General features: G+C 39.5%; 1 protein-coding gene across 1 annotated transcript in view; it reads right to left on the reverse strand.

Moving 5' to 3' along the window:
- Positions 1–4,277: 4,277 nt before the first annotated feature.
- LRFN2 (leucine rich repeat and fibronectin type III domain containing 2) overlaps positions 4,278–22,933 on the reverse strand; it is a 258,824-nt gene continuing 240,168 nt past the window's right edge. The window contains exon 9 of the mRNA XM_080407893.1: positions 4,278–21,973. The gene's annotated coding sequence lies outside the window, so the exon portion shown is untranslated. The remainder of the gene's footprint in view (positions 21,974–22,933) is intronic.

Here is a 22,933-nt window from a genome sequence, read left to right on the forward strand (position 1 = left end):
ATGGTTTACGTGAAAAGAAGCAGTAATTTTCCATCATATATGGGTTCAGAAATATTTCTGTTTATCTAGAAGCCCTTTTCAACTTATAAAATATTTCAGTTAAATTTTATTGTCTGGATCTGTTAGCTCCATCTTTTTCTTCATGTAAATATATGTCTTTGGCTTCCAAGAAAGGAAGTCCAATGCAACTATCAGATTCAGATGGGAGGATTCTTTAACAAACACCTGAGCCAGTTGCTTTTTGCTTTTTTTTTCCTGTTGTTGTTTTGCTTTGTTTTTCTTTTTTGAGCCTTGCTAAACTTGGAAGCATGGGGAACAAATTCAGTGGGATTTTGGATTAAAAAATTTTATCATCATGCTATGGCTGACATCTTTCCCAGTGTCACTTGTTTTTTGCAGAAAGATTATGCCTGATACGGAATTTCCTGCAGAAGTCAAACAGAAAATCAGGCTGCAATGTAAGTGAGAAAAGGTAAGAAAGTTCAAACAAACAAAGGGAAGTAGAGACAGGCATGAAGCCAGGCAAGAAAGAGCGTTGAAATACCACAAAACCTGTGTATTCAGGTGGCCAAGGATAACTAAATAAACTAATAAGAATGTACTATCCATGGGCTATTTTTCTTGCTAAAATTGCTGCAGTTACTTTAATATTCCCCCCTTTAGGTTGCTGAAATGACAATTACATTTTTGGTTCTGATGCTGAAGATTATGAAGAAAAGAAATATGTCAGAAATGAGGGCAGGAGGGAAGCAAACAGAGCAAGAAAAATACTCATTATGACAGGAAATATTTGAAAAAAAAAGCAGAGTCAGTAATTCTGGAGATATTAAATCTATATATTTGGGGCACTTCTGCTTATACAGTTTCTGTTACATTGTTATTCCCTGCTTTTTCTTAAGTAACATATTTAACATGACAAATAGAATTTAGACATATTTATAAAATGCTCTTCTGTTATGGGGTTTTATTCCTCCTTGAAAAATTGTAGGAGATCTTGGGCCCAGAAGAAGGGGTACTGTTCAGTAGTGGAATTTCCTAAATTGTCCTTATTGGAGAGCCAGGAAACACACTGACATACTGTTATTTCACTGGGCCACCACACAGGATGAATAACTGTGTTTATGATATATGACTGCAGTCTTAGCCATGGATGCTAATGCCTATAGAGCCCTCTGTACAGCAGCCAGAACTTGGCAGCACCGAACCTTTCACAAAGGTGACACAAAGGAAGAAGCTTGGTTTCAGGCTGGGTACTGTTCACTTGGATACAAAGAAATGCCACATTTCAGTCCTCAGCTGCCATCCCATGCCCTAGGCCATTGCTCTTCCCCAGATGTTCACTCTCTCCCTGCTGCAAACTCTCCAAAATGATCAGTCTGTAACTTAAGCTGCAAAAACCTGAGCATTTGTTCCACTTTGTCTGAACAAACAGTGTATTCAGATGTATGGTATTCATCTGTTGATTGTGGAAATCCTCCTGGTGCCTAGATTTCCCCCTTCAGCCCTTATAACTATCAAAGAATAATGTGCCTGGTTTATGTGAGACCTTATCATTAATCAGCTGGGTCTATGGTCATGGATCTCATACTGATGTTCCAAACCAGTGCAATCTTTCACCATCACCTATTTCCTGATAATCTCTGGATGATAATGCATATTTCTTTTTTTGTTTCCAAAAGCTGTGTTGTTTTATTTACTCTTTTCCATTTTGTGATGTATACTTGGCCAAAGTCAGTATCACTAATCAGGAGACGACTGGATGTTTGCCATTTGTTTGTCTGTAGAATTGTCTCTTCCCTGCTTAATATATTCAGCAGCACATTTCTTATATGGCATTATTTGCTCCACAGATACAGCGGTTTATGCAGGTGTCTTGGAATTGTGTTTCACTTTGATTTATTAACTAAGTGCAAAGGTTCTGTCCTTTTATTGCTGTCTTTATTCATACAAGTCTCGGCATGTTTCAGCAATTCCAGCTACAGCTCATTGAGGTCGGTTTTTTTTTTTACTCTTATTTGTTTCACTTAATTACTTTCACAATAACTATTTTTAGTTTTTCAACATTCATTTTTACTGAGGTAGTTTACTCTTTATGTGGTTTTATATACCAGTTGGTCTCTCAAGTATAGTTTCCCAGCTGTGTGCATTTAATTTGTTCTCGAGTAATTACAGGAGACCTTCACAAAAGGAATGAAAATGTAAACATGTCGGTGGCATGTGTGTGGCATCTGAATGATGTGAGTGAGTAGAATATAGCTGTAAGAGTGGTGGGCAATGCAGATGAACATCTGTATATGGATACCCACTTTCAGATCTTACCTGATGCTATGAACTCTTGGTCCTGTATCCTAACAAGAAAGTGGACTAAAGGCTCCCTTGAGAGTCACTGTAAGCCTGCTTTTCCTTATTGTTAATAATGTAAGAGAAACACATTGTTCTATTCTTGTCTCAAAAAGATGGTTTCACAACTTGCTTTTCTAATGGGCATATAAAATGGATTCTGTTGGTTCTTAGATCCATCATTGTTACTTTCAAGTTCCCTAAACTTCCTAATTTTTCCTGTGGCAAAGAGAATAAAAGAACTAAAGAACCAATTAATGATAGTCACAGCTAGCCAAAGCCCAGAATTGTTTTCCCACAGCTCCCTTGAAATGCCGGTAATGACAGTACACTTAGAGATTGTGTAGGTTTTGTTTGTTAATGTCACTAAAGCGCTTCAAGAATCCTGTGCAGGGAATGACAGATACGATATCCGAAGGCAGATAGAAAACATTTGTGCCTTAGCAACATGATTTGGATCTGGTTTCTGAGCTCAGCTTATTCCAGTAAAGTTCAGGGTGTTCATGGCCAGGCATTGATTCAGGTTTGTCTTTCTCATCAAAAGAATTCCAGGGAAATATCACTTACTATGCATGGGCCTCGCTTCTCCTGTGAACCCACAGTCACTGCAAACTTTGGTGAATCAGAATAGCGATGAACCCTTAGACAATGCTTTTGCGTGTGTGTGTGTATTTATATAGTATATGTATTTTGTGTATACTTATAAAGAGCAGCAACATATTGCCTTAAGAACATGCAATTCCAGGTAGCCAAGCACACAATTCTTATCAGTTCAACTGCTGGTTTGAACCTGCATCCCACTAAACACTATTCATATATTAATCTTACCTTTTTAGAGGAATATTTCCCATGTATTTATATGTAGCTTCCATTATCTGTTAGATATTTTTCAAATATGAAATCTGTGCCCCCAAGGAAAGTCCAGCATAAAGGATGAAACTGTCCCTGAGCAGAGCCTGGTGGCTGCCCCAAGCCCCGAGTCTTTAAGAGGCAGGATGACTCGGGTGCTGTGCTGAGCCAGGCAGAGAGCACTGAACCTGTTGTATGTAAATGGCATCGTTTCAATATCTGCTTGTCAGCTTTCTGGTAAAATAGAAAAAAAAGTGTGTTGCTTTTATCACCTGTATGTGTGTGTGAAGTTAGTAACATTTGCAATTGATAAAAATATTTTCCACAGTTTTCTAGTGGTAGGACAAACTGCTAATTATGCCTAGAAGCCTCTTACACAGTGTACAAGGCAAAGAGAAAACTGGAATGATCAGACAAAGAAGCTGCTAGAAAAGGATTTCTGCAGGTGATTAACCTAATGAGCTCCAGGATTTTCATATAGACTGTCAACTTCTGGTGTTAGTACCTAAAGCTCATGAGTCTGATTCTTGCAGTTCTGCTTCTGCCTCTCATATATGTGGTTTTGTTTTTTTAATGTTACACAGCACTTTTGCATCTTTTTTTTGGACTTGGCTTGCTTCTTCTCCAAATGACAGTAGTATTTACTTACCTTACAGAGTTACTGTGAACCTTAACTAAGCATCCCCTGAGCAGCATGGAGAGGGTTGGACAAAAGCTGCTGTCGAGGTAACAGCAATTTTCTGGGACTGAAGAGTGTCAAGCACTGTGGAATATTTCATATGCCACCTTTTGCCTGCCACTGTGTCAGACACAGGGATGAGATACTTGCTCTGTAGATTAAGAGGTAGCTAGTAAAACTAGACACATTTTCAGACTCTTTTTTGATAAATAGGAACCTTGCAAAATTCATTTGGAGAGGTTGAAACTACACATGCGTTTGGCTCTAGCTGGAAGACTCAAACATCATTAAAAAAAAATTAAGGAGAAAGAGACCATTCAAAATATGGCAAATGCATTCCCTTAGCCCTTTTCCCAACTGAACTGTTTTCCCTTGTAAATGGCAACCTATTTTATTTATTTAAAAAAAAAAAAAAAAAAAAAAAGAGCATGCTTTGACTTTTCAGTCTGAAACATTTTTCATTTTAACATTAACATGGTATCAAGTCAAAACTATCAGGTTTATGTCTGTATGGGCTGTAAATGTGTGTCATACCTTTGTGAATTCAGAGCATGAGAGAGGCTTTACCCTAAGATTTATATATCCTTTCCAGCAGGTGGAAATATAAACAACCTCACAAGGGGCTAACCCATTTGTTAGTGCTCTAGATGAACCCCAGATAATCAGCAGTTGGAAGGAAGCTAAAGCAGTGGTTACATGACCACATTAATCTTCTGCAGCTCCAAAAGCAGCAGGCTCAGCCTCATCCTGGTCCTTACCCCCATCCCTGTTGCCAGTGCTGAGTATCATTATCACCTTTTCTCCTGTGCCTCAGTCAGCATTGTGGAGCCCCATGGTGATCAGGGTGAGGAACAGTTCCACTGACCTCTGGTTTTGACTTACAGGTTTGGCTTTCACCTGAATCCATTACTCAGTTTGGTTTTCCATCTGGCTGGATGAAGGGAGGAGGTTGGATTAGGTGGGCAGTAACCACATTCTCCTTTTCAGGAAAAGTCTGGATCAGTGGTGGTCTAAAGGGTTGGTATAACCATCGTATAAAAATACTTGCTGATCAAGTTTTGCATCAAAGACACTCAGGGAAAAAGCAGGGAGTTTCATATGAGTGGAAGCCCACAGTGGATTTGGGATATAAAATTAAACATGTGTCTATAAATGTAATCTTATTCTTTTTTTTCTTTTTGCCTAAATATGACTTGTATAAAGGGTAACTTCAAGGAGATTTATGAAGAGCAAGGTGTCCTCCCCTTTGGGTGTCATAATTCATAAATAACATCCTATCCCCTTGCAATCTCTGTGAGATAAATCAGGATTCGGTGAGATGGGGGGTTCTGCATAGAGGACACATCCCTAGTGCTTAGCATTGGCCACAGTTCCTGCTGGCATATAAACCAACAGTGGAAAAAGTACATGAACGCTGAGGATCTCTAACGAATTTGTAACACCTACATTAAAAATAGAATCTTCAAAATATTATTGACTAATGCATATTTATAATAATATACTTGTATGTAGAACTTTATAACGTTATGCACTTTGATGGTTAATTTTTCTTTTAAAAATAAATAAATAAATGGGTTTTCAAGTGGGCTGGAAAATATGAAAATGGCATATTTTAGCTGAGTATAGTGTTTCAGGTTTAAACCAAAATTAAATACTTCAGAAATAAGCTGTACCATATCATTCCTTTTAGCTTAATTGCCAAAGTTTATGATCTTGAGGAAAACAACCAAAGTGATAAGGATCCTGAGTAATCACCTGAGGGTGTTTTGCCAAGTTATGTTCTATTCAGGGCAGATCAGCAGTCTTTTCACAATCTTGCAAAGTCACATTGATACTGGAGAAAATAATAAAAAAATCCCACTTTGTTTTATGGAAAATTGTAACTGGGAGGATTTAGTGTTATTTAGGATCAGTAGCAAAGCAAGGGAACAAAGTAATTATATGCTTAGTTGAAGACAGATTTAAATTCATATATCCTTTATCTTGAGCCTTGCAAAGCTTATTTTATTCAAACTTTTTATTTTTTTTTGCTTGTTAGTTGCAGGTCTTTTGATCCCACTGTGGCAGAAGTGTTGTTTGTCCTAGAGTGAGAACCAGATGTAGAAAGAGGAAAGAAAAAATGGAAGCAATATGTCATTAAGTGAATGATTCCATAAAATTTAATGGAGATACCAAGATACATCAAAAGAAGACAGAAAATATGGAGAAAGTTAGTCACAGCATACGTTAGATAATGAAAAATCACAAACATCTTTTACCTTCACCCTTCTGAAAAAGATAAATTGGGTTCCAAATGATGAGTATGTTTGCCACTATTTGGTAACTATTTTAGAAGCCAACAAGTAAGAATAACTGTATTATGTATTGGGGGTGTGTGAAAACTGAATGATTTGAAACGTTTCTAGTTTAAAACTAGATTTTCAAAGGACCTCAAGCTTAACTAAGCCTTCAGTTCACACTGCTTTTGATAGTACAATGGCATTTTTGAGGCACACATCAAGTGTCTTTAGTAGCTATGGCTACTTTTCTTGTGGACTCTGCTCCATGGTAGGGTTTTTTACACAGAACCACTTCCCATAGGGATGCTGGGAGGCATTCTGTCTTAGCGGTGTGATTATGTCTTATACATCAAATTGTTCTTATTGGGGTTCCTGGTTGCACTGGGAATGAAACAGGCAATGTTTAGCATCATTTGAAGGATGCAGAACATTTTCTTATCTCCCTCCATACAGGCAGGTGTCCTGTGTGTGGAGTAAACCAAACTCTCTTTCTGTCTGCTTATCACCCCACCACCACCCCCAGGCTCCCGAGATGGTGTGTTTACCATACCATCCCACAATGTTCCCAAATACCAGGCAGGAGATCTACCTTTCTGTAGCCTGGGTAGCCACAGAATGCTAAAGGCAATAAATGCAGGAAAGCATACAATATGATGTCTGGATGCCCTCCTCATCCCTTCTTATTGCCTGAGCAACAATGTAAGAGCAAAGCACACTGTAGCACCAGTAACTCAGGTAATTCTTTTCATAAGGCTTGAGCACATGAATAAGATTACATTACTCATGTAATAATACCGAAGTCAGTGAGGCTATCAAGAAAACAGGTTCATTGAGATGCATCAGTTTTGCAAGACTAGCTCCAGAAAGCAAAAATATGGATAGACATGGATATTCTCAACTGGAAGGAACCAGAAACTCTGGAGTAATATGAATTAAAGTAACTTCTGCCCTAGCAATCAGCTAGCCAGGCATCACTACTAACACAGAATAGAGAACTCTCATAAAGAAATAATATCTAAGAGAGAAAGAAACTCTGAAACAAAGCTGCTGCATGGTCTTTGCAAAGAAAGGGTTTCCTGGCAGCTGCGCTCTCTCTGGCTCCATTAGGGAATGTATAATTGATGTAATAAGAATAATCTATTTGTTTGCATCTTAGGTTTAATGAGTGGCACTGTGTAATAAAGACAAGAAAAGCAAGCCACCAAACCCCAGGCTGCTGCAGGGGATGCCTCCTGCACAGCTGCTGGTGGAGCTGCAGCCTGCCGGGAGCAACAGGGCACTGTGAGAGCAGGATTCTATGAGTGAGCATGTCAGGCTTCACATGACAATATGGCTCTCTTTTCATCCAATTATAGACAGTACAGTCATCAGGGCTACGGATGTTTGAAGGCAGAGCTGGTATTTTGGCTGATTCAGGGACCAAATTGTTTTCTACTTACACTTCCATTCCGGTCAGGTCATCTGAGTTATTCTGCACTGGCAGTGATATAAGGGGGATGGGACTCAGAGTCTGTGAGTGATGGTTTTGGAGTATTCCTCCTGTATTAACTTCTGAACACCCTCATGCTTGTGAGCAGCCTTACTCAAGCTTGCTCCAGCAGTACAGGCAACAAGCATAAATCGTCCTCTTTGCCAGTGTAGTACTTTTGTTTAAGGTTCTCAAAGAGCTCTGCAAAGCTTAGTAAGTTTCACAACTTTCAGTATTACCCTTCTTAATGTCTGAGAAAGCTGGGAGTAAAAAAACATAAGACAGCATCCTCAGAGGTATCTTCAGCGGCCCTTGCTTCCCAGCCTGTGATGCAAGCAAGGTGGTTGTTCTGAGGTGCCGAGTCCTTAATCATCTCAATGGGATTCAAGAGCTCTCAGGCTGCTGCACAAACAGATGAGCAAGTTATTTGTAGCCACTTCAAGGTGGTACCCTCAAGTTCCTTGCTCTTGCTTTTGTGGTTGAGGTTTCTTGAAGGGAAAGGTTGAGAGCATGTTGAGTCAACAGAACAAGCTGGAAACGCATAGGTTTAACCTGAGTACTGGTAACACAAGAAGTAATACACATCCCTGCATGCTTTTTTCTAACCAAACTGCTGGAAAAGCAACAGTGAGACAGAAGCTGTTCTCAAGCCAAAGGCACAGATCCTGGTGGGGGTGGTGTGGGTCACTACGATGTCCTGTTAAATGGGAGATATTTCCAGGGCTGCTGCAATATCTATGCTTGGTTCAGCAGAGCTATTCATTCCTCTGGTCCGGGCTCTGACCTGGCTCCCAGTTCCTAGCCCTGCCTTAAAAATTACTTCTGGCCAGATACTTCTGTGAACAGCAGTTTGTTTTAGTAATGCAGTTTCATTTCCATACCCCCATGACTGAGTTTTTAATCTCTTTTATGGCAAATTAGACTCACCCTCTACCCTACATATACTGGAAAATCCTAATATTCTGGTAGTTTTTATTGATGCACCACATCTGGCCATTGTAATCACGTGCCCTGGTCACCATACCAGTTTTTTTAAAAAACATTTTAAAAAATTCCTGGTATAGTACTTGGTCTATTGTATTTAAGGGTATATTCTCACTGCAGGACTAAACCATCCACAGCTTGTGCTTTTCTGATATTTGGATCTCATTGTGCCAGTGGATAATATGTGATCTGATACTCACGGATCCTGCTAAGTTGTAGAGTCTATGTGCTTTAGTCACTTTATAGACATGGGTTTCATATCAGTCTGGACTTAGTTTGGGTGGGGTTTCTGTCTTTTTTTTAAACTTTTATTGATTTATTTAGTTGCTCCTTTGCCTCATCTATAAAAGGTCATAATCTTCCGTTATTATTGTTTAAGATTGAATGTGAAAATATATTTTAACTTCTTCATGGGAGAAATACAATTGCTATACATGACTTTGCTTTCACTAAATGGTTCCAAACTATTGGTATTAGGAAGAGGTTAAGTGGAAGTCAAACTAACTGCTGAAAACCAACTTTGCTTTAGGGCAATATTGTTATAGCTGGAATAAATGGGCATCTTCATACAGTCATGGTGCCCACTGAGACTGAGACCATTTGCAAGGAGCTAAATGAAAATTTCTTGCTCTGCTGTCAGACTGCGCTGGTGTTGCCAGAACTATTTGCCTTCATCTGTCAGCTAACTGGATTTATCAAGTTCAGGTAAAAAGACATGCAGTCATTTTTGCTGTGTTATGTCTGCGCAATATTTTACCTGTCTAAGACTCTGCTGTCTAAGGCAGGGCACTGCAAGTGAATCAACTGAGTATTTTGTAGATATAGAGGAGTCATAGGATTTCATGATTTGATGCTGACTGGGTTCTCTCTCTTTCTCTGCCTATTTGATACATACTGGGTTACTTGCTGGGGTATGTGTCTTATCTCTGGTGGTAGCTACCAGCAATTAGCTTTCCCCTCACTGAGATCACTGACCCTAGAAATGGAGCAGTGCAATTCACTGAGCAGGGGAAAATGATTTTGCTGACAGCCATTTTTGGTTGTGATAATGACAGACCAGGCGGAGATGCCCCATTCTAGTTCCAAGGTAATTTGCTTCAGGCCTTATAGCTTGCTGAGTTTTTCAAATGTCAAAGGAAAGTGAAGAATAAAGCTGTGTTAGTCTCCAAAAGCATGAAGTTATTTGGGTTGTTAGCATTACTAATGCTGTGAGCTGTTAGTGAGGTAGAGACGTGCATTTGTGACTTCTGCCGTGTCTCATCTGATTCAATCTGCATCTCTTACAGCATTCCACTCTTAGGAATTTCTGTGTGACTGTGGAAGATTAAAACACCTCTTCCTTGATAAAAGGTGTTATGAAAACATGTGCTAGTGCAATGCCAAAAGTGCTTTTCCATGATCAGAGCTTCTCCATGCAAGGGACTCCTTGCCAAAGGGTATCACAGGTAGAAGCAATTTACCCAGGCTCAGTGGAAGATGGGAGAGGAACTTGGTGGAGATATTGATTGGTGGTTGCTAAATAAAGAAATCACAAAATGCACAGGAAATCCATAGACAAGTATTAGAGTAGAAAGTATCATCCTTGCTTGTCCTGGTCTCGCTTTTCCTGGGTTTCTGTTAGGGAACAGTGTTGAAGGCAGAATACTGGGTTAAACGTGTTCTGAAGCCAGAATATACTCATGTTCCTTCCAGCTCCCACCATACCCTGTCCTGCTTAATATCCCAGTCTTGCTCCGTCTGGTCTAGGTTTTAGGATTCTGCAACTTTTCCAGTATAGGAATTTCCTAAGCCAGCCACTGTATTTAGCATTTCTGGTAACCTGTAATGTTTAATTTCAGCTGTTCCAAGCACCATACAAGGAGAGCCTTGAATGTTCACTGGGACACGCCATATCAATTTTATATCACGCTTTGTTTAGCAGAGGTACCTTTCTTTTCCTTTCTACTCATTTCAGTCCTTCTTATCAACATGCCACTGTTTGGGGCTTTATCCATCCATGTAGTGTCTGGTTAACAGCCTTTTTTTTCTTTTTTTTTTTCCCCTTTGTTTTGGGAATTCTCTAAGAACTTGCTGTTGCTACTACATAAATTGAACAAAAAACGCCATTATTTTCCCCATAGTTATGACTTCTGAATTGTGTTTCGAATCAGTAGATAACTCATATATATTTTAAAAGCTTTTGAGAAAAAAAAAGAAATACAGTGAATCATTCTGTCATCAAAATACATCTGATCAGTTTTGGCATTGTAAATCACTGATCTTTATTCACATTGCAAACATACTGCTAGAGCTGCGATGCTAGAAATTAATATTCTAGACAGAATTTGTACAGGAGTGTAGGATTACAGATGTTACATGTTAAGATTGAAGCACACCAGCAACTTACAAGGAGCTTAAGGCTGGTATATTCAATGGTCTTAAGAACCGGGCACTGAGACAGCCCACAGAAGTGACTGGGCTGTCTTGATGCTATGGGGATACAGAGTCTGACAGTTTTATTTATCTGAACAATCATTTTTACTGAATGTGACTATTTTATATCGAAGCAATTCTCAGCATGGGTAAGAAGGCAGAACGATGTCTCTGTCCTGGCCTGGAATGCGCAGCCATAACATTGGTGAATATTTGGACTGTGCAAGTAATGACACCAATGTCAGTAGCTGTTCAAAATGAATGAGGTTGTACAGATCAGTTCTTAGACTCATCACAGCCTGCCACTATTATGTGCCGCTCACACCCTCTATACTTAAGACATCACCTTTGCTTGTAGCCTACTGTGTCCATCAAGGTAGTGAGTTGAAGCAAATACGGCTGAAGCCAAAGGGCTAGAAGAGAGAAATCTGAGAAAAAAAAAGCATTTTAAGACATAGAAGGTTAGTTCTGTATCCTGAAGAGGTCGTGGTAACATTATGAGTCCCACTTAAATGGTTTTAAGTGGGACTTTTCTTGATAAAAGATTTCTTGAAAACTTTTTTAGAGGTTCAAGGTCTAAAATCCCCTTTGCAGCACACTGTCGTGCATTTTCTGAGAAATCAGTGTTTGGCTGTACAGTGCCTCTCCTGTCACCTCCAGATTGGGCCTTCACACTCATCTCACACACATATTTGTATCTGCCATCTTTGATTTTCACATGTGCAACAGTTTTGCTTGCCTACACAGTCCTTTATTTCTAAAGGTTTGTTGCTGAGCCACGTTACTGGGTGCGGAGGCTCCTTAAAAATACCCTGGGTGAAGTGCCTGTTCCTGCACCATGGGGCAGTATAGGGGAAAGGGAAGAGTGCAGCTGAGATGCTGGGGAAGAAGGATTTGTTGTAGCTTAAATTGGTAACTATAAATGCATATACACCATTTTTATTTCTTATATATATAATTTATACATAAAGCATTGCATTCAGTTTTCCACTTAGAGAGAAAAAAGGGAAAGGAAAAAAAGCTATACATGAGATGGCACAAGAAAGAGGGGAAGAAATAAATTTGAAATAATGAATTACAGATGTGGTTGGGTTTTGTAAAGCACTTTGTATTTAGGTTGCTGTTGGGAGACAGAAATCATTGCCCAGAACAATAAATAGCTGGCATCTGCTTTACATTCTAATTAAAATTTCAAACATGCAGCTGGGATACATGTTCTCTGTAACCAACTGGCTGTGGTGTTTCAAGAGCTCTCTGATGAGATGAAAGCTGCAAGGATGTAAAGGATTTCATCTGAGTTATACCACCACCAGCCTGTCCTATCAGCCAGTCGTTGGTATGATCAATTATTTGTGTGGCGGTACCACATTAAGGCCCTAATTTTAATAGGAGCTCTGTAGGTATTACTGACTACACAAGACAGTTCGTTTCCCAGAGTTTACAGCTGAATGTACACTCAGAAAAAAACATGAGAGAGGAAACGAGCACAAGGAGTTAAAATGAGCTGAGACAATGATGTTTTCCACGCTAGTCAGAGAGATATGAATGTAATCCAGAATATTAAATTCAGAGTCCTATGCCTTAGGTACAAGAGAACAGAATACATGTCGGTGCACAGTGCTTGGCTATGATACCGTTAATCTTGTGAAAGTGTTTTCAGAAGCAGCGATGACCTGAAAGACAACAGGGAAACTGCAAGAATGGTCCCTGGCCCCTGAGAAACTTCAGAATTATATCCATCGTGTACATGCATAAACTGTTTTTCTCAGCACTGATTTTTGTTCTTGCCTGGGAAGGTCTAGGTTGAAGCAGAGAGATTTACCTGGCTTATGCAACAATGGAAATAGGCAATAAGGCTCATTTGCCACAAGAAGGGCTAGTATTAAACAGCATGTGTTGAAAATAAACATTTTAAAATCAATAGGTTAAGATAATTTCTGCAAGAGTAGTAAACAAGCTATGGAGTTTTGTAAACAGCTTATGTTAATATCTAATATCTCTTGAAAAAGAAAGAAAAAAAAAAGACTAAAATGCTGGAGGACTGCCATTTATATGATTTAGATATGTTAAAAGGGAAAAAGGAGATAGATGGGTGAACAGTAGATCACCTAGGCTGATTCAGTGATGGCTAAGTTAATGGAACAATTATTTTGGGACTTTTTAATGGAGCATCATAAAATAAAAACATAAATAATACCAGGCCACTTAGTTTTGTGGAAAGTAGGCCTTGTCAAACAAATCTTTATTCTTTTAGAAGAATTACAAAATTGCAAGTCAGGTTAGTGAAAATCACTTTATTGATACAATGGATTTGTTTGATTTCTGCAGGGAATTTGATTTAGTGCTACATAGTGTCTTGAGAGAAAAAAAAATGGAATGAACAGGGCACACTGTGGCCTGAAAAATGGAATGAACAGTGGATTAAAACTCTCACTAGCAGAGCTGAAAACACAATAGTTAATAGAGATTATCACCAAGCAAAAACTTCACTAGTAAAATAATTTATAGGTACAACTCTACTCCTTTTGGTTGATTGTTTTGGTATATTTTCCTGGCAAAATTCATCATCGGCATAGACCCTTCAGAATGACAAAATTCTAAGGATGCTGTTAAAACTCATAATTTCTCTGAATTACTCTGACATGATGCAGAAGGTGAGATTCAATTCATTTAACAGAGAAATTAAAAAATCAGGTGCTATTTCAAGTATCCTAAGGAACTGGATTCAGCTGCTTGGGACTGGTAGGTATGGCACAGGACATACAAGAAACCCAAACCTTTTAGAAGAGCGCCTGGGACCACGTGGGATGTGTCCTAGCAATCTGAACAGGATTACACACCCATGTTTAGGCAAGCAAATCCTACCACAACTAATGTCTGTCAGCTGGAGGTTTCTCTCCCCAGCCACGGCTCCTACTTACAGTTTGATACAGGGCTTGCAGTCTAACAGGAGAAGGTCACTAGCACCTAGGGATGCCCAAGGTGGACTCTTGAAATTTTCAGTGCACCCTGTGATTACTGCTTGCTAGCAAGAGAATACTCAGTGTTTGCCAGCCCCTTTGAAATCACTTTTAGCTACAAAGCCTTTACACTTAAAGAAGAGCCCCAAAGAATAGGGCTGGAAAAACTCTTCCCATGTGAACTTCAAGAAGTTTATTCTATGCAGTTTAGCAAAGCAAAGATTGAAGAATTACGTGACTATTTTTTTGAGGTCCTTAGACATGGAAAGCTTTGATAATGTGAAGATTTGCAGTTTTTCAGGCAGAGATATATTGAAATCCAATTTGCTGGAAGTCATAGAAATTCAAGCTCGAAATAAAACACATTTTTGAACACTAAGGTTAATTAAGCATTGGAAGATTTTCCATGGTGGAGGTGATAGATTTGCCACTGCCTAGGGTCTTTCAGGAAAAGCTTTAGTTTTGGGCACCTTTTAGTCCAGTCTCTAGGAAAAAAATGCCATGGCCTCTGCGCAGAAATTTTCAAACTAGGTGATTATAGTTGTCCTTTCCGACAACAGAGCACATGAATTTATAAACAAAAGGAAATGGGCCCTAATCTTTCAATAAAGTCTGTTACTGAAAAATTTGTCCCATCTAAGAAATGAGAAATATTTGAAACCACTACAACAAAATCCTTCCTTGGAGGAATGTATGACTATTCTCTCAGCCCACATTTCTTGAGATTGCCTCAGTAGCTGTCAACATGGCATACTGCTCCTCCTTTTGATAAGCATAAACTTGGAAAAAAGTAAGGTCATTTGAATAACAATCTTAGGTAATGGAGTAAACACCTTTGCCCCTGTATTCGACTGCATGCTCAAGCACCAGTTTTTACTGACTATTGATTTCTTCCCTTGTGCATTCTTATCCTTGTCAACATCACTGCTCAGCAAATGCATTTCCCCCTCTTCCACAATTAATCTCCCATAATTATCTTCTTTCCCAGGCATTTCTGCTGTTTCCAGAAATGCAAAATTGTAGCCAAACATTTCAGTGTTTCCTCATTCTTGAATAACAAAGAGGAAATGCGTTTCACCCCAGTTGTGAAGAATATCCATGCTTTAAGGGCATGGGTCTGAGAGAGACATCAGTTGTAAAGAAGGGAGCCTAGCAGGAAAACCTGGATGGATGCCTCTGAGAAGTAATAGGTATGACTTACTATCAAAAGTGCAGTAGGAGTTAGTGCTAGACATACTAAACCCATGAAAATACTAAAATTGAAAGGATTTCTGTGTTGAACTACAATTCTTGTTTATCCTTTTATCTTTATCAGTTGCCTTGTTCTTGCTTCTTGGCCATTAAGAAGACAACAGAGGTTTAAGATACACACCTGTGTCTAGATTTGTATTTCAGATCCAGGTTTGTATTTCAGGTTCTTCCCAGTGGTACGGACATTCAGCTGTGACAGTACAGTTCACTGTGTTGTATCACAAGGATGATTTATGACTGAAAGCTAGATTTAAATTCAGATTTCATGTTATTTCTGCAGAAAATATGAACCACTTCTGATTTTGCATTTTAAATATCTTCCATCTCACCACATGCATTTGATTGAAAACTGGATTTTATGAATATATGTATAGAATTTCTTTAAACATGTTGAAGTAAATTGACAGTGGAGGGCTGGAGAACCTGCTAAGTAGACAATGGACCGTACAACAGATTGATAAAAAGAGTAATTCTGGGAATTACACTGTTTAGTTTTGATGTAAGAACAGGTTGATTCAGTTTAAGGGAAATGGTTCTTCATTGTGCTCACAGAAGTGTGTTTCTGGAGTAGCATCAAGGTTTTAGTTGCTTTTAGGTTGAGCTACTGCATCTATGAATGCTTGCTGCAGTTTTCCTTTTAGGTCCTTCATTGGGATTTGTTAGCTCTGTACTGGCCTGGTGATCCTCATGCTCTAAAAAGAGTGCTTCACAAAAAGAGGCTTCTTTTCCACAACTTTGTATATGATGTTAGCCAGCTGCTCATCACCAGTACTTGTCTTTGCAACTTTGAATCCTGGCTAGCTGTCTTGAAGCAGGGATTTGTACACTGCTTAGCTGTGTGTCCTATGTCTTATTTTCAATCCTTTTTCCCACCAACAGCTCTTAACTAGCCCTGTGGCACCTCACTTAGAAAACTGATATTAGGAAAACTTTTAACATCACTGAGGCTGCCCAGTGGAAACAGAGAGGAGAGATAACCTGAAACTGATTCTCAGGCTGCATAGTATCAGGGTTTACATTACTTAGCTCATGAAATCTTAAATCACAGACCTCAGTCAAACTGCCCAATATTCACAGCTTTGTGGGGCAGTGAATATAGGAGAGGAACATCGGTACACACTTTGATTTCTTATGATGAATGCCTCTTTACAGGAATAAATGGGTGAACCAGGTAGTAGATGTGTATGGTATGTATGGTTAGATAGCTAAAAGAATGTTAGGAATCAATGGATGACTAGCTAGATGGATGTATACTGCTGCACACACTGAGATAGTGTGCTGACTACAAAACTATTTCAGGAGAAACTGGCAAGTTTCTCATACAGTGATCTGAAGTTCTGCCCTTTGTGTCAGCTGAACAAAAACAAAATAAAAAAAACCGAGATATCTCAATTAAAGGCCACAGCAGCTTTAAAGGAAATGTGCTGATTTCAGTAAAAGCAGCTGAAATACTCTCTACCATGTGGAGGAGGGTTTTGGCATGAATCCTGCAGCCTGTGGGAAGAGAGTGCCGTCAAACTTTGCACCTCCACAGAAAGATAAAATAAAGTGTAGTTTAAGCATTTAAAAAACGCACTACTCTTCTTATTTTTCACATGTAAAGAGGTGCTGACAGGTATGGAGCATCACAGAGAAAAGTCTTACCAGCACAATCAGTGCTAAGTGGTTGTGCTTTTTATTTACATTTCCTTCATTCTCTTCTTTCTTTTCCTTGCAAAAGACTAAATTGATTACCAATTTTTTTCTGATAAGCTCCATCTTTCACTACAAAATCGAGATAGGAGTTCATGCCTTGATTTTAAAATATTTTTTTGCTGCAAGTGTGGAGTCATCACTCTTCTTTGGTAAGACTTTCAATTTTTACTTTAATGAAATATGTCTTGTTATATCAGAGGTGAAGAAAAATCAGTCCTAATTTTAGCCAGGCATGTTGAGCCCAACAGATGAAAAATATGAGCTTTGAACAGACTTGTGAATTCCCCTGAAAACTTTCTAACTTACATATTCTCTGTCACATTCAAATTTTAGAGTACAATTTCAGCCTTCTTCACTGAATTATGTACTTGAAATCATTTCAATTGGTTCATCTTTAATAAGCATCATTATTTCTACTACATGCCTAGAAAACTAAATTCTTTTGAACATAAAAAGGTACCTTTTAGTGTTTTCAGATAATTCAATCCTGGTAAAGGTTTCACAAAATCACAGAGTGGTTGAGGTTGGAAGGCACCTCTGGAGGTCATCTTGTCCAACTCACCTCCTCAAACAGGGCTACATAAAGCAGGTTGGCCAGGACCATCTCCAAATGGCTTTTGAATATCTCCAGAGATGGAGACATCACCACCTCCCTGGGTAACCTGTGCCAGTGCCTGATCACCCTCACAGTCAAAGTGAGTTTCCTGATGTTCAAAGGGAACCTCCTGAGTTTCAATTTGTGCCTGTTGCCTGGGCACCACTGAGGCTCTCTCTTCTTTGCACCCTCACTTCAGGTATTTATATACATTGATAAGATCTCCTCAAGAGCCTTCTTGTCTCAGGCTGAGCAGTCCTAGCTCTCTCAGTCTCTCCTCGCAGAGGAGATGCTCCAGGCCCTTAATTGTCTTTGTGGCTGTTTGCTGGACAGCAGTTTGGACCCCTCCACAACAGACTTGGCTTTTTCTGCTGCACACAGTCTTTCATCATTACCTCAGCAGGCCTTGCCCTCCCATTTCCCACTCTCCCTCTTATGCTATGTTCCACATCACACGTGCTTGATATCATGGTATAAAACCCATGCATTTGGTATGCCATAATGTTTCAGACACTTTGTATTGATAAATCACACATGCAAATAGAATTATCCCAAAGGTGTACACACAGAGGACTCATGAATATATGGGGCTCATAGTAGGTGAAAAAATAAGCTGAGGTTTCTCCAAAAGCTGGCCGTGCTGTGCAGTAAGGATAAGAGCCAGTCTACAGTACTATGCCTGGCTGCTCAGGATAGCTCCCTGAGACAGGTGCCTTTAGCGATGTAGGCATAGCTTGAATGGAAAAAGTAGTCCTCAGGGATGTTAAATCAGAGCATGACCTTTCAGCAGATGGCAGATTTTTTTATAGCTGAGCTCTGTGTCACATAGGAGTAGAAAAACTCAGCTATTGCTTGTGCTGAGAACAGCTAAAGCTTCACCATCAGCGAGCCCCTCTGTGGCAGAGTAAGTGAAGGTCAGATTTCCGTACTGTGTCAGCTCTGGGACAAGGTCACGGTTCCATTCCTGTGCCACTGAATTTCCCATGGTGCAGCAACAATATTTGGAGGTCCTACATAAATACAGGCAGTAGAAGGTTGAAAGAAACTTGCAGATGCTGAAGTGGACATTAAAATGTAAATAGCAAGAGAGAGCAGTTTGTGTAAGATGAGGCTGAAAAATATATATGATGATTATAGAAACTGATGTAATGAAACATGACAGGGTGGGGCCCCAGGGCTGAAATAAACTAGATTCCACTCTTTAAACTACATTATTCAGGAGCAAAGATATGGAAAATGGGAAAAGTAATGCAGTAATAAAAATGTTTTGGAAAGTGAGACAGGGTGAACTAACAGTCTTTTACCCCACATGAATTTCCTGCCAAGATCTTTGAATATGAGTTTTATCTTGGCCTTGTTTATTTCAAACTTGTTTAAATTTTGAAAGGATTTGTGGTTTCTTTTTTTTTTCCTTTTTTTTTTTTCTTTTAACTGAGTAGAATATGTAAATAACCCCAACAAAGAAGAAATTATCATCAGCTGAAGCATATATGGAGAACTTGTATTACAATGTGATCTGAGTGCTTGCATTCCCTTCAAGCCCCTTTGCAATCCACCCATGGATAAGTGTGTACCTTCATGCACAATCATGCAGACGTGTTTCTGCTTAGGTGTTTCAGGGACAGATACAGCAGCAGTCTGAGAACAAGGAAAGCAATGCAGAGGTCTGCCCTCGCATGGGACAAGGACATGTGCCCTACTGACCAGGGCTTACCACCAACATCGGCAAGGGTCCAGTCCCTCCACCTCACTGCTCCTTCTGCTTTGCTCTATAAACTTATGCTTTTGTGATCACAGATGTGTTATATTTATGACAGATCTGCTTATAAGCATGGCTGTGTTTATTATACGGCCCAAATTTGCTGCCATGGAAAGGCCTTAAAAGCTGGTCTGGCCTACAGCCCGGTAATGAGTTGCATCAATCAGTTTCAATAACACTCTGGAATCAAATACACGGCTCTCAGCATGCAGGGCCAGCATTAGTGTGTTTATACACCCATGAAAGAGGTACAGGCCTTTTTATTTTATTGACTGGGAAACTGAGTCAAAAGACATCAGCAGCCTGATTCTGTTGCCATGGAAGTTGATAGCAAAAATCCCTTTTACAGTCACAGAAATGAAAGGTTGAGTGAGAATTGATACATCTCAGTAGAAATGCCAAATCTGTTGGCTCCCAAGCTTTTACAATTAAGCCTATCTTTTGTTTCATTCCCTGTTAGGCACCAATGGTCTATCATGTTCAGTACTTTTTCTTGCACATCTGTGATGCTTCAGAAGCAAGTGACTCTTTTATCTGTAATGAACTGATAAAGATTTGCAATCCTGTATATTGGAGGAAAGGAGGTAGAAGTGGTCTTCTTTAGTGAACAGGATTTACTCTGGAGGAAGAATTTAGGTTAACTTAGTATAGGCAGGCATTATTTGACACATATTACTGATGATAGAGATATTAAACTTCTAAAATCTGACTTCTCTAAATTCTAAAAAGATGGTGTATTGGATATATATTCAGTTACTGATATTCAGCACAAAAGGTCAGACAGCACTGTGTGGAAAAAAAAATGTGCCTTCCTTGGATTAGCAGTACTATTCTTTAATTTATTGAAATCACACACGAATCAAAAATTACAGGTAAAATTAAAGGAGTGAGAAGTCATCACTCTGCAGTAGCCCTCTTCATCAACAAGTTGCCATCTGAACATAAAAGGACTCTGCTGTGTCAGAGCAGATTAAACCCTTTGCTCTTTTTCCTCTTTTGTTCCAAGTACAGCGCCGGTACTGTGCATCCAGCTGTTTGAACAGAGAGGATTAACCTTCTCCTGGGGCCAGTTACACAGCCCAGCTATCTGCTGTCACTGCAGAGCTGCCAAGGAGCCCAGCCAGGGACACATGTGGCAGGGTCCTGCTGTAATAAGCATCCATGTTTCAGTTGAGGGCTCCTGCTGGTTCCCAAGATGTGGGTTTGGGTAGCACACACCAGCTGTTCTGCTCTCGTGATGATTTCTGGCTGCTGAGGCTCAAGGCTGGTCACTCCGCACTGGCAGACCATATGAGGAAGCCACAGATCCAGGTGTGTTGAGGTCAGGTTGTCTTTCACGGGGCTCTGTGCATCAGCCTCACTATGGGTCAAAAGATGAACATGTGAACGCTGCTACCTGGGGCTCTACCAAAATTCTGAGCATTGCTGAGGCCCTGGATCTTCAGTCTCTGTTCCTAACCATGGGATCTTTCAGGTTGGTGCTCTAATGGGCCTCAAACACCAGTGGTTTGAGCCCCAGATTATACATGATGATTATCCCCACCACACTTCCTATGTCAGTGGTAGAAACACGGCAATGATAAAGGAAGAGTGATTACAGTCACTGCTGTAATCTCTGTATGTCTGATCAAAATTCACTTGCTCTTCCTATTTGTACAAGGCACTGAAATACGGTAACACAGAACATCTGAACAAATGTTTACTAGACTAGCCACCGGTAAATGTGCAAGCAAGAAATTTTGAACTGTTCGGGGAACCATCCTCACCTGACAAATACATGGACAGGAGGTGGACATTTCTGGAGGTTTACTGCCTGGGGGAACCTCCCAAATCCATAAAGAGTGTTTGGTTGAAAAATCAAGGAGAGGCAGTGAACGTTTTCCTTTCTCACTGTCCCTCCAGCAGTGCACCCCAGGACCAGAGGTCATAAGTTGTCACAAAAATCAGTGTAGTTTTCATTCTGTTGGCTGCAGATGGACATTTTTTAGTCAAACATTTATTCTTTGACTTTTCTTTTGAGTGCTGAGGGAGGATGGAGAGTGGGGAGAAGGGCAAGGGAAATAATGTGCTGAAAAATGTCTATTTAATTGTGGGAAGAAGTCCTTGAAAATTAAAAGGCAGTATTGAAAGTGGTCGATTTTAGGAAAATGACCTTGTTACTTTGGAAATATTTCCCAGCTACATTTCATATTGTATCAGGATATGGTGAAGCATGACTACAATACAAGTTTGCAAATAATACCTTGAACTGCAGCCACACCTGTAATGGTGAATGCTAACACATTTTGAAGGGGGTGTTAAACTTTAAACCTATTTGTAACCATTAGAGAGCAAACTGAAACATAACAGAAGACTGCTCCCAAATCTGCTTGCAGTGAGCTGCTTCTGTAGCTTCCCCAGAAGACTCTGTCAGGTGGAAGGTTTGGGTCTGACTGAGTTGTTCTCGTTTTCTTAATTATGGAAATGATTGCAAAAATCACTTTAAATAAGAAATCAGGAGTCACCTGCATGCTTATATTTGTGTTTTTCCATGTGTACTTGCTGACCCAGATCTCTATTTTTTCAGTGCTTTTCCCATGCATAGTAATAACAGGATGCTCATGTTCATTTCTGACATGTTTGAAAACTAGAAGATGCTGGTCCACGGTAATCTAAGCATAATGGAGCTGTCAACCATGGGTTTGCAGTCATTTCTCTTAACACTGTAAGAAAGAATTCCCCACTGAGAATACGGGGATTGTATGTATCAGCGCCCATAAAATATGCTGATTATTTTCCCACTGAAGAAGAGAAGTGCTAGTAAAAAAAAAGAGATTCTTTATCTAGAATCTGCACCAGAGGATTTTAAAGGGATTCTGTCTCAGTTACCCTGCAATCATAAATTAAGACTATGGATACCATGAAATATTCAATCAATCTGTTGACCAAAGGTTATTGATATGTAGGGCGAGGATTACTGTTATTTCTTTAGAGCTGAAAGCTGTTATATATCTAGTGATGACAGCAGTTACATAAAAAGAAAAGGCAAAGAGGAAAAAAAAAAAAAAAAAGAGATGAAGGCAAACCAAAACAGATACGACCAATCTTTCGAAACTGATGGGAATATTGTCTTTCCGATACTTGAATTATGCATTATGAACACTTCATCTGATGCATTTAGCCCACACTCCCATTTTTAATTTCTGAATCATGGCAAAACAGTCTCATATTTCACATTATTCGCAGATAACCTAAAACCACAATATTAAAGTTTTGCTAGAAGCTCCTAAACTTCTGGATCTTTTCACCGCTACTAACTCTACTATCAGCATATGCATCCAGAATGAAGAAAAGGACTTTTTCTTAATGTGCCAGGCATCCAAGCAGTCAAATTCACTAAGGGTTATCTCACATGCAACTACTGGCTTGTGGAACATGACTGAGGAAGCACTCTCACAAAAAACACTTGCCCATGGTTCTGTGAACTGCAACAGTTAGACAGCCACCCGCCTTTCTGGCCTTGCTGCAGCCTATTGCCTCAACTGTTTCATTACCTATATAAAATTTTGATAACAGAAAAATAGTCCCAGCTGTTACAAAAGTGTTCTCCCTGGTTTGAAAATGGAATGTTTTTGTATAAAAAACAGGTACATCCTGCTGCCAGGCTCTGGTTCAGAAGAAGT

This window comes from Falco punctatus (assembly GCF_963210335.1).
Source record: "Falco punctatus genome assembly, chromosome: 12".
In the NCBI taxonomy this organism is placed as follows: Eukaryota; Metazoa; Chordata; class Aves; order Falconiformes; family Falconidae; genus Falco; species Falco punctatus.